Below are 12,901 nucleotides of genomic sequence, written 5' to 3' on the forward strand. Positions count from 1 at the left end.
CTCAAGGAACTGAACAGAACCAACCATTTCCCACCAGCACTGGGGTTGACTGCTCAGATGATTTTAACAGTGCAACGGACTTTAATCAAGAGCCATGCTGAGAGTTCCCCAGTGGCTCTGTGGGTTATGGATCCAGCATTGCTGCTGCTGTGGCTGGGATGGCTGCTATGGCACGGGTTCAATTCTTAGCCCAGGAAATTCTGCATGTCCCGGGTGTGGGGCCCCCCCTCAAAAAAAAGGTCTCACTCATTCCATAGTTCCCTGGTGGCCTAGTGTTTACGGATTTGGTGTTGTCACTAGTGTGGCTTGGATTCGATCCCTTGCCTGGGAACTTCCACATGCCATAGACATGGCCAAAAAACAAAACAAACCAAAAAACAGGCCACGCTGCTGCAGAGAGAGTCTGGAGACATCGTCCACAAGCTTCTAGTCCCTTCCCATCTCATGGTTTTCTAGCTGAGATCACGGTACATAAGGGCTAATTCAGTCTTGACTCAGCCATAGAAACTCTACAGCTAAGGTCTAAGAGGAGGGATTTTAACTTGCCCCCCTGCAGATGCTGAACCAGGACCACTCATGCGGGATTTCCTTGACTGCCAAAGGACCACCCTGTCCCTTCCAACTGAAGGGCAAATCTACAGACGGGAGATTCTGTTCTCAGAAAAGGTTTCAAAAGGCCTCACCACACAGGGAGGGTTTTGCATCCCCCACCCCCACCCTGGGGAGGTAGCAAGACCAAGCCAGGGGCTGTGCCTCCTTCCAGACCCTCTTCAATGCCCGCACTCAGCAGTGGGAATGAAAGCTGGCTGCCCAGGCTTTCTTTTAGTGAGACCTGAGGTTCAAAAATAAATTGCAAAGCCTCGTAGGGAAATACCATATGACAATCTGGTGACCAAAAGCAGCAAAGGTGGTGGGGTGGGGAGCCCACGTCTAAATCAATAACCAGGTCAGGCGGAATGTGGGGTTCAAAATGGTAGCCTGCAACTTAAAAGAGTGGTGCAAGTGGACCTTGGACGGCTCGGTGAGAATTTTAGCTCCGTGCAACTGTTCAGCACACTCACAACCTAAATGCGACCTTTTAGCAAGTGTGCAGTGATTCCATCGCTAGGAATTTAACCTTCAGGGTCGCATGTACTTAAGTAAAATGTCATATATGCGGAGAGGATTGTTACAGCCAAGTTTTTAATTGCAAGAGACTGGAAATAACCCCAGCCTTGGTCAGCTGTGGCTCAAATAAATAATTTAGGCGGTGCTGATGCAAATGAAAACTGGGCAGCAATGAAAGCAACGAGGTGAAGTTCTCTCTGTGGCTCAGCGGAAACGAACCTGACTGGTATCCGTGAGGACACGGGTTCGATCCCTGGCCTCACTCAGTGGGGTAAGGATCTGGTGTTGCTGTGAGCTGTGGTGTAGGTCACAGACTCGGCTCAGATCTGGCTGTGGCTGTGGCTGTGGCCGGCAGCTATAGCATCAATTCGACGCCTAGCCTGGGAACCTCCATATGCTGCCAGCGTGTCCCTTTAAAAAAAAAAAATTTAAGAAAGAAAATAATGAGGCAACTCTATCTGAACTGAAACAGAGCAGTTGGCAAAGTATAGACATAAATGAAAAAAGCAAGACGCAAACACAAAACAGAGACTTGTTTGTTGGCACATGGCTCCAAGCAGCATTGAGAGCCTGGCCGACTCTCTAAGACTGAATTCCAACTCCCTCTCTCTTGCTGTGGGACTTTGGGCAGAAGACTTTACCTCTCTGAGCCTCAGTTTCCTCATCCAGCAAATGGACTGCTAAACAGCAGCAGCAAATCTGAAACGTGAACACTCAGTGGGGGTGATATTACCCCTCCCCAAAGGGGGAAACTGGCTCAGAGGAAGTGATAGTGAAAAAAAATCTTAGCTGCTACATTCGTGTGTGGTCCTTCAAAGCTCAACCCAACCTCATCAGTCATATCCCTCACTCTTTAATTTCTCTCACTAGGGGGAATTTAAGTTAAAATATTCTTCTTGGGAGGGTGATAGGGAAAAGAAGGTTAAGTTACACTAATCTAAAGTATTTAGTGGCCTGCAGCAAATGGGGGGTGACCTGTACCTCGCAATGTTTCTGTGAGGCTTAAATGTCCTGACAGATGCGAAGGTGGTCTTTTTTTTTTTTTTTTTTCTTTTTAGGGCCACACCTGCCACATACAGGTGGGGCATTAAATTGGAGCTACAGGAGTTCCCGTCGTGGCGCAGTGGTTAACGAATCCGACTAGGAACCATGAGGTTTCGGGTTCGATCCCTGCCCTTGCTCAGTGGGTTGACGATCCGGCGTTGCCGTGAGCTGTGGTGTAGGTTGCAGACGCGGCTCGGATCCAGCGTTGCTGTGGCTCTGGCGTAGGCCGGTGGCTGCAGCTCCGATTCAACCCCTAGCCTGGGAACCTCCATATGCTGCGGGAGCGGCCCAAGAAATAGCAACAACAACAACAACAACAACAACAACGACAAAAAAAAAAAAAAAATTGGAGCTACAGCTGCCGGCTTACACCACGGCCACAGCAACGCAGGATCCGAGCCGCGCCTGCATCCTACGCCACAGATCATGGCAACACTGGATCCCTGACCCGATGAGCGAGGTCAGGGATTGAACCCGCATCCTCATGGATACCAGTCGGGTTCGTTGCCACTGCGCCACAACAGGCACTCCTGCAGTGCTGTCTTTTTATCCCACCCCCACCATGACACTGGGCCCCACAGTGACACCAGGTGGTAAAAGCTAATACCAAGGCCCATTCTTCAGATGAGGAGGCTGAGGTCCAGAGAAGTGAGGTCACGAGGCCAAAGGTGCATTCATTCATTCAGGCACCCAAGACCCACCAGCTGCAAAGTACGGTGTTCCCCACATGTGATACAGCGGGGAACAAGAAATGGACAGGGTCCTGGGCCCTCGTGAAGATCATACTTGGTTCAGAAGTCCGCACACTGTACCTGCTGGGCCCAGTCTGGCCCGCCAGCTGCTTTTGTAAAGTTTTGCCGGTTCTCAGCCACACCTGTTCGCGTACATATTGTCTGCAAGGGCTTCAGAACGCTACCAGCCGAACTGAGTAGTCGTGACGGCGGCCAGATGGCCCACAAAGCCCCAAACATTTACGATCCGGCCCTTCACAGAAAGCCTGCCCACTGCGCATTTTATGTGTGAGTATTTAAACAACCTTAAGTCAAGAATGAGGTGATGGCGTTTGCAGCAACATGGATGGACCTAGAGATGCCCACACTAAGTGGAGTCAGACAGACAGTGAAAGGCAAACATCATACCATATCACTTATATGTGGAATCTAAAAAAGAAAAAAAAAAGATACAAATGAACTTATTTGCAGAAGAGAAACAGACTCACAGACTTGGAATAACTTATGGTTCCCAAAGGGGATGGGTTGGTGAGGGAGGGTATGCACTGGGGGTTTGGGATTGGCACCCGCACACTGAGGTATATGGAATGATTGGCCAGTGGGCACCTGTTGGCACCTGTTGTATAGCACAGAGAACTCTACCCAGTATTCTGTGATAATCTATGTGGAAAAAGAATCTGAAAGAGAATGGATGTGTGTACATGCGTAACTGAATCACTTTGTTGTACAGCAGAAATTATCACAACCTTGTAAATCAACTACACGTCAATAAAACTTGAAAGAAAAGAGAGAGAGAGAGAAAGAAAGAAAGAAAGGAAGGAAGAAAGAAAGGAAGGGAGGGAGTTCCTGTTTGGCGCAGCAGAAACAAATCTGACTAGTAACCATGAGGTTGTGGGTTCGGTCCCTGGCCTTGCTCAGTGGGTTGAGGACCCAGCGTTGCCGTGAGCTGTGGTGTAGGTGGCAGACGCGGCTCAGATCTGGCGGTGCTATGGCTGTGGTGGAGGCCGGCAGCTGTAGCTCTGATTCGACTGGAAACCTCCATATGCCACAGGTGCGGCCCTAAAAAGATTAAAAAAAAGGGGGGGGGTAGAAAGGAGGAAGAAATTAAGAAAAAAAGGGGGAAAAACCCCTTAAATCAACAAAAATGAGATCCTAATACCCTCCTGAGACCCCAGTTTTCTCTTCTATTAACCTGGCGCAGCAGGCACACCATCGTGAGGTTTAAATGGGAGAAAACGTGGGAATGGCTCAGAAATCCGCCCAGAACACAGGCGTGCTTTTGTCTTCATTCCCCTTGCGACTGATGTCACAATGGCTGGGAGTAAGAAGGGGAAAAATTTCACTGCCAACACATCCTTAACACACATTCAAGTTTTTCCCTTCTGATCCCAGGAATAGATCTGATTAGCCAATCTAACTAATCCAGGTATTTTACAGGATATATTACCCTGTTTCCTCTATTTTAGGGTGAATTTTTCTTTTTTACTCTTTTAACATTTCTAAAATGGAGGCTTCCCTCATAATCCATGCGAACATATGATGTGTTAACTCGTAGCTGTCGAGAACCATAGGGACAAAACAGCTATGGGAACCATACATATGTATGTATGCATACGTGCGGGCGTGTATGTATGTGTGTGTGTGCACACGTGCTTCATAAGACATAAAGCTATGTTCGTACGGAGTTCACATGGGAAGGGGGTCGCAGACAGCACAGAGTCTGTAATCATAGCTGCGAAGTGAAACCAAGCAGAGCAGAGGGCTAGAGAATGGTGACAATTTGAAAGGGGTGGTGTCGGCAAATGAACTTATCTATGAAACAGAGACAGACTCACAGATGTGGAGAACAGACTTGTGTTTGCCAAGCAGGGGTGGGGTGGGGGGGGGGTGGGGGAGGGATGGACTGGGAGTTCAGGATTAGCAGATGCAAACTGCTATACAGAGCATGGGTAAGCAACAAGGTCCTGGCGAATCGCACGCGGAACCGGATTCCGTATCTTACGATGAACCGCAATGGATAAGAATATAAAGAAGAATGTATAACTGAACCGCTTCGCTGTCCGAAGAAATTCACACAACCTTGTACACCCACTGCACGTCAACATACCTTAAAAAGAGAAAATCCAGAGAGCAGCAAACAGATGAGGGGCTGCCTAGAAGGTGGGGTGGGGTGGAAAGAGGGAGGAATCACTACTTAAGGGGTTTCCCTTTCAGGTGCAGAAAATAGTCTAGGATGGACGGTAGGGACAGTTGTACAGGTTGAAATATACTAAAAACCACTGCATTGTAAGTTTTAAATGGGTGAGTGGTGTGGTATGTGAATTATATCTCAATAAAGCTGTGACCAATGAGTGAGTAAGTAAATAAAGACAGATAAATAAGTAAATAAATAGACAAGCAAATACATAAACAGATAGTCAAAAAGATAAATAGATAAATAAATAGATAATTGAATGAAAGAATGCATGCATGAATGAAAGTGATGAGACAGGATAGATAGAGTGAACGAATGAATGAATGCAAGTGGTGATAGCAGGATGGCCTCCCCAGAAGATGACCCAGCAAGGAAGGGAAGGCACCTGCGGGAATCAGGAAGCACAGGGCTCCAGAGGGAAGGGCAGGTGCAAGTTCAAGTGCAGAGAGGCTTATCTTCGGCAGTATCTTCTGCTCCCCCTCCCCTCCCTTCCCCAAAGCTGCCACGAAAGGCAGGCTCTCCTGGGATTATAGAAGCGGGGTGTGTAGACAGCACTGGCAAGGTGTGAAGTAATGGACTGGAATTTGGACTGGGAAGGGGAGAGCAGTGCAGGATTGTAACACGTTTCATTTCAGCTGACTCCCGTCTCTCAGCTCCTCTGAAACAGCTGACGCGTGTTCTTGGCCCGAAACCCACTGTGAGCCTCTGTCCAACGGCACCACCTGCCAACAACCTAGAAAATCCACAGGTAAGACTTCTTTTCCCAAAAAGCCCTGAGAACTGGATGAGTTGTCCTCAAAGCTGCAGGACCTGGTTAAGCAAGTTCCAGTTCCTTCTTTGCACCTGGCCAGTAAAACTGAGTGAGAGGGTGTCTGTTTCCACAGAATGTTCACAGAGCCCTCCAGACAAATAAATCACCGTGGGCCCACACCCCCCAACTTTGCAGAGACCAGGGCAAGGACAGGGTAATGGGGTCGGGGCTCTGACGCTCTTCCGCAAGGATTCTGGGCAAACTCACCAAGAACAAAGCCACAGACCCAGAAAAGAGAAGGTCACAACGTCTGGATGACAAAAAGTCTTGATCCCAAAGCCCACAGACACGTGTATAGACCCACTCAGTGACCCTGTAAGTTCCCCCTGCTGGGCAGCGAGGTGGTGACTCCCAAGCTCATTCGGTTCCCTATTACCAGGATGTCCTGGTCTTGAATATTCGGGACAGGAGCGCAGGGAGTCCTTACCAGAGTGGGGTTCAAGTTCAATGTCCAGCATGAGTATAAATCTACAGTTACTAATCTAACCACTTTCTCCGATTCCTAAAAAAAAATGTCCTGGATTCCAGGGGACAGCAGATGAGCGTGTACACGTGTGAATGATTGAGAGGAAGCCTGGGGAGGGGACGGGTGGTCCCCAAGGGGTCCTGACAGCAAGTGCATCGAGAGGCTGCTGACGGGACAGGAGGACGGAGCGGAATCAGTAAGAAGTGAGGGATGGGGCCACATTCCACGGACGGCAAGGAACCCAGTCGCAGCTCAGATCCCAGGTCACTGTGGCTGTGGCACAGACCAGCAGCTGTAGCTCAGATTCGTCCCCTAGCCTGGAAACTTCCATATACTGCAGGTGCGGCCCTAAAATAAAAAGAAAGAAAGAACATCACAGGGCAGCTGAGAGCTCTTCATTCCCTCTCCCCCTACAGGCATGACTTCCAGAGCAACTTCCCCAGGGCCTTCCTCTGTTAGGAGAGTCCCTGCAGGAGTGTTACAGACCAAATGCCTGTTTCCCCCCACATTATGTTACCCGCCCAACCCCGCCATGGGAGGGTACTGGGAGGTGGGGCCTCTGGGCGATGATGAGGTCACCAGGATGGGGCCCTCATGAATGGGATCCATGCCCTCACACCAGGGACCCCAGAGAACTCTTGCCTTTTTTTCTGCCAAGTGAGGACAGATGAGACGTGGGCCTGACACCAGGAAAAGGGAACTTGATGGTGTTGGCACCCTGATCTGGCACTTCCAGACGTCCCAACTGTGAGGAAGAAGTATCTGCTGTTTCTAAGCCACTCACTAGGGTGTCCTATTGGAGTAGCCTGCCTAAGACAGGTGGGGGAACATCATATATACATTCAAAGGAAGAGAATTCAAATGTGAGTGGTTGGGGAGGGAAAAAGAGCAAAAGAATGGGAAAGAGTGAGAGAGCTGAAGAGAGGCAGAATGAGACAGGAGAGAGAACATACAAGGGAGAACAAACATTCAGACCTGCAAGTATTTTGTCCTACGTGCTGACTTTTCAACCCAAACTCCCAGTGAGATGCAACTCCTCCTACGTGTGTATTCTACTTGATGCAGCAGATGGGCTTTGGGAAGAGTTGTACATGAACAGGATTCTTTTTTTTTCTTTCTTTCTTTTTAGGGCCACACCCACGGCACACGGAAGTTCCCAGGCTAGGGGTCAAATCGGAGCGGTAGCTGCCGGCCTACACCACAGCCACAGCAATGTGGGATCTGAGCTGTGTATGTGACCTACACCACAGCTCCCAGCAACACCGGATCCTTCACCCACTAGGTGAGGCCAGGGATGGAACCTGCGTCCTCATGGATACTAGTCGGGTTCGTTTCCGCTGAGCCACAACAGGAACTCCCGTGAAAAGGATTTTTTTTAAATCCTTTTTGTGTACATCTTTGAAAGCTCCCAACTGGAAGGTATCCACTAGTTCCTTTGTGCTGCTATAACAAAATACCACAGACCGGGTGTCTTAAACAACAGATATTCATCTCCCACTGTTCTGGGAGCAGGTGAGTCTGAGATCAGGGTGCTGGCAGGGCCAGGTGCTGGTGAGGGCTCTCTTCCTGGCTCACAGCTGGCTACCTTCTCACTGCGTCCTCACAGAGTGAAGAGGGACCTCTGGTATCTTTACTTTTTCCAACGCCACACCCAGGGCATACGAAAGTCCGAGGGCCGGGGACTGAATCTGAGCTGCAGCTGCAACCTGGGCTGCAGCTGCAGCAATGCTGGATCCTTTAACCCACTGTGCCATGCCGTGCCTCTGCAGTGACCCGAGCTGCTCCCTAACCCACTGAGCCACAGGGAGAACTCCTGGCATTTTTTCCTTTACACGCATGGGCACTAATCCCATTGGGGGCTCCACCCTCATGGCCTCAGTGAACCATCCTTAACTTCCTGAATCCCCACCTCCCAATTCCATCCCCCTGGGGGTTAGGGCTTCAACATGTGGATCTGCAGGGGTGGATACAAACATGTAGCCTATAGCTCCATCTCCAAACCCACTGACCAAGACAAGGATGCCTTGCGAGGACAGAACATGAGTACCCAAGCTGTAAAATGTATCCGTCTGATAAGTGAGTTCCCAAGTCTTGAATCACATTCATTCAAGTCCTTACATTCATGAAGCCAAAGGTACTTCCGGCCTCCTCATTCTAGGGAAGAGTCTCAGGCCCAGACAAAGTGACTGGCTCCAGGCCACCCTGCTGACGTGAGCCAGAACTGAGTCTTGAACCTGAGGGTCTGGTCTCCTTGGAGGTCCACGTTCCGGTGGTCGCTCCTTGCGCTGCCTGGCACAAGCAGTAAGTGCCTGGAGCCTGGGAATCCTTTCGTTCTATGAGCCTGTAGTTTCAACATCCTATTTTCTGGAAGTCAAAACTATATCACCAGGGTGTTTCTCTTTTTCATTACAACAGTCAACTCCATTTTATTTATATTTTGCAGCGAAATGACTTAAATCAAATGTGCTTGGGCGCAGAGGAAATCTGACCTGAAAGAGAGTTTCTGCGGCAGAATGAGAGCCAGCAGATACTTATTTCCTGCCTTTCTGAGGCCAGTAACATTCTGGTACAAGGGGATTCATCAATACATCTTTCATAAGGGCTTCTCTGCACAGTGAGGTGGAAAATCTTTCCAATGACTCCGGCCCATTTGTAACTTTGCCCTGAATAAAAGAAGGGATTGATCGAGGCTTGGACTGCTTCCCTGCCCAGGGGCCCTCCTGCACCCTGGGAGGCAGAGTCTACAAATGGCATTCAATTGGGCAATTGCTCCTGGAGGCAGTGCCCAGTAGGGGCAAGCATGGCCTCTGAAGAGTGGGCATTGACAGGCTGCACGTGCTCAGCCTTCGTCTACTGGGTCTGCAGAGGGACCAACGATCGGAAGTCTCTACATAAAAAAGGCTCAAAAAGAATCACAGGGAAGGGGTGCCACCAGGAGTTCAGAAACAGCAGATCCGTTTCCCCTTCCGGGGATGTCCAATGCACAACGCATGGTCGGTGTGACAGAGCCTCAGTGTGTCCGGTCTATTGGCATTTCTTTTCTTTTCCTTTTTTAGGGCTGCACCTACAATATACAGAAGCCCCAGGCTAGGGATCAAATCGGAGTTGCAGCTGCTGGCCTACACCACAGCCATAGCAATGCCAGATCTGAAGCACGTCTGCAACCTCCACCACAGCTCACGGCAATGCCGGATCCTTTACCCACTGAACGAGGCCAAGGGATCAAACCTGCATCCTCATGGACACTAGTCAAGTTTCCGCTGAGCCACAATGGGAACTCCTACTGGCATTTCTTAAGAAGGCACAATGAGTCAGCAGAGTCTGGGAGTCTGAAGGCTCTGTAACAAGGCGAGAGGGTGCTGGGGGTGTTGAGAAGCATGGCCCATTCCTCCAGACACATCCATGACCCCAACCTGCCAAAATGGCAGTGATGTTTTGAGTGCCCCGTTGCCTGGGAGACCAGGTGGCCTGAGTTCTGTCTTCGATGCTGCTACTCGAGAACTAGCAACCTTTGAAAATTAGAATGCTCCCTGTGAGCCAGGCTTTCCTTTTCTACAAAACTGGCATGAGACCGCTCATCTCAGGGCAGCGGTTTTTCTATTGGGGCAGGTGGGAGGGGGCAATTTTGCCTCCCAGGGGACACTGGGTAATGCCTGGAAACGCTTTTGGTTTTTCACAACTGGAGGAGGAGGGATGGGATGCCCCGACTTCTAGTAGGAAGAGGCCAGAGAGGCTGCTAAACATCCTACAAGGCGCACAGCCCTCACGGCCCCCACAGAGCAAAGAATGATGCCAGCAGTATGCCAGGGGTGACAAAACACGCCGTAAGCGGCCGTGTGACACCCCAGAGACTGAAACATGGGGCGCAGCCCAGGGCCCTGCACAGGACCGGCCCAGAATGAAGGGAGCTTCTGCCCTTCTCTTCTTCCAGATCCTTCCGCGCCCCACCCACCCCCATGAGGTGGGGGTCGGACTCCACTTAGGACCGGCTCTTCTCACGGGGTTCCTCGAGGGCAGTTGCGGGGGTGGGCAGAGAAGATCGACGCTCTCTGCGCCTCCTCATAGGCTGGGTCAGTCCTAAGACGCCTGTCCACCTGCTCTCGCAGACCCAACCCAAAGAGCACGCTGATCCCTGGCTCCTTCCCCGCTTCCCAGGTACGTGAACTTGAACGACCTCCTTCTCCTATCCGAGCGCCAATGGTGGGATAAATGGGACTGCAGACCTGCATTCGAGTCCGAGCGGCCATGTGATGGAGAAGTCAGTGAAGTTCCTGGCACCTGGCACACCGAGATGCTCAGTGAACGGGATTCATCATGTTCTGTGGGGAAAGCAATGCCTAGTTCCTCTGGTTGTCATGGGGATTAGAGGTACAACAGGAAGAGCGGTTAGGGCAGTGTCTACTGCCATCGCTGATGCTGAGTAAATCTTGGCGGATTGGAGACAGATGAATGCAAACATGAATGACCAAAAAAAAATTTAAGGTTCATGGAAAAGTCTAGCATTCAAGGAGAATCGAGTTGTTCTCTCATGGCACAAGGGGTTCAGGATCAGGCATGGTCACTGCATCAGCTCAGGTGGCCGCTGTGGCATGGGATCGCTGGCCCAGGAATTTCCGCAAGCTGTGGGTGCAGCCAAAAAAAAAAAAAAAAAGAGAGAGTTCCAAATGTATTTGTCCAATGACAAGGAGGAGCCAGGGAGGCTCAGGGGTGTGCAAAGGTCTCTAACAGGGTTTCTCAACCTCAGCATTACAGACATTTGAGGCCAGATGGGCTCTCTGGGGGAGGGAGTGCTGTCCTGTGCATTGTGGGATGTTTAGCAGCATCTCTGGTCTCTACTCACTAGATGCCAGCAGCATCTTCTCTCTTCATCCTGGGATGGAGACAACAGAAGCTGTCTCTGGACTTTGCCAAATATTCCCCCCCACCGGGGGGGGGCCCACAGTCACCCGTGGTTGAGACCCATCCACAGATCTGAAGAGCCAGACACAAGGTGGTCATGGCTCAGAATTGACTTAGAAGAAGGCCATGGCAGAGGAGCGGGGGCACGGGGCCGATCCGCCGTCCCACTTGCCTGGGCATTTCAGCTCGGCTCTCTCGCACAATGAGTGCCTGGGAGAGACGTTGTCCAGGGCAGACCCCAGCTCGGTCTTTCTGAATCAGGCGGTGGCTAGGACAGCATCGCCGTCTGTGCTCTGTCTTGTGAAGAGGACGCCTTTTCTGAGAACCCACTTTTCCAGCCCTGAGATCTCAGGAGGATATCGCAGTCAGCATCGCAGCCACTCCACCTGCCTCTCTTCCTCTCCCTTCAAAGGGCTTCTCCGGAAGCACTTCTCACCCCAAATGGTTTAATGTCCCTATTCTGTGGATGAGCCACTGCAGTCAAGAAGATTCAGAGGCCCAGAGTTAAGCTGTAAGTTTGCAGTTTGGGCTTAGAGGCGGCAAAACCTGTGCTTCTCTTCAGCATCAGAACATAACATTTCAGCGGATGCTTCGAGGCTAGGCAGGGAGAAAGCAAAATGCATGGGTCCCAGGTTCACGGGTGGGGGTGGGGGGCCAGAGTATGAAAGCAGGGGGAGAAAGGTCAGATGAGCTCAAAGGCAGCTGGGCTTGGAGGTTGGTGGCAGGAACACGTCACCCCTGTAAAGAGGGAATCATATCAAAACTTCCAGGACCTGCTTTCAGGAATGAGCTGCACCTGGACTGAATTTCTGGGTATTTCCTTAACACCTTCGCCTTTCTCTCATCCCACTCTGATCCTTTGCTCAGTCCTAGGTCTCCCTTGGCCCCACCAGCCCCTTCACCAAGACGAAAGCTGCAGATTCCTGACTGAGCGCCCCTGCAAGTACCTCGACCACCCATCCACACCCATCCATCGGTCCCACCCCCCAACCAGAGCGATTCTTTGATCCTTCGCTTATTTTTTTTTGGCTTCCCCTTCAGCATATGGAGTTCCCAGACCAGGGGTCAGATCAGACCCAGAGTTGCAAGCTAAGCTGCAGCTATAGCAACATTGGATCCTTAACTCATTGTGGAGGGCCAAGGATCAAACATGCATCCCAGCCCTCCCAAGATACCACAGATCCAGTGGTGCTACAGCAGGAACACCCAGAGCAATCCTTTGAAAAGACAAATTGGATGCTGCTCTTTTCCTTAAATCCTTCCATTTCTCCCTGGTGTTCTTGGGACACAGATGGAACTCTGAGTGCCGCCTGCAGAACCCCAGTAGGCACAGCCTCTGCTCACACCCCCTCCACTCTCTCCTGCTTCTTATCCTTCTCTCCAGGAATCCTGAGTCGGAGGACATTCCCACTCAGACCAGGACCTTTGCACATGCTGCTGCCTCTTCCTCAGCGAATCCTTAACCCGGTCTATAGCTCTTTGTTTCAGCTTCACTGTCGCTTCTCCTGGGAAACTCTTGCGACCCTCCTTGGTCAAGCCCCACAGCTGAAAGGCTCAGAGCACTCAGCCCCCATCTCACCGCACCTGCCATCCCATCCATGACTGACACCTGTTCCCAAACAGGCGTTGACCCTGGGGGCAGGGTGCAA

At 50.8% G+C, this 12,901-nt stretch overlaps 1 protein-coding gene across 1 annotated transcript in view; it reads right to left on the minus strand.

Annotated features, from left to right (window-relative positions):
- XYLT1 (xylosyltransferase 1) overlaps positions 1-12,901 on the minus strand; it is a 334,227-nt gene that overhangs the window by 171,156 nt on the left and 150,170 nt on the right. The gene's annotated exons all lie outside the window — the stretch shown is intronic.

Source organism: Phacochoerus africanus, chromosome 5 (assembly GCF_016906955.1).
Source record: "Phacochoerus africanus isolate WHEZ1 chromosome 5, ROS_Pafr_v1, whole genome shotgun sequence".
NCBI classification, from domain to species: domain Eukaryota; kingdom Metazoa; phylum Chordata; class Mammalia; order Artiodactyla; family Suidae; genus Phacochoerus; species Phacochoerus africanus.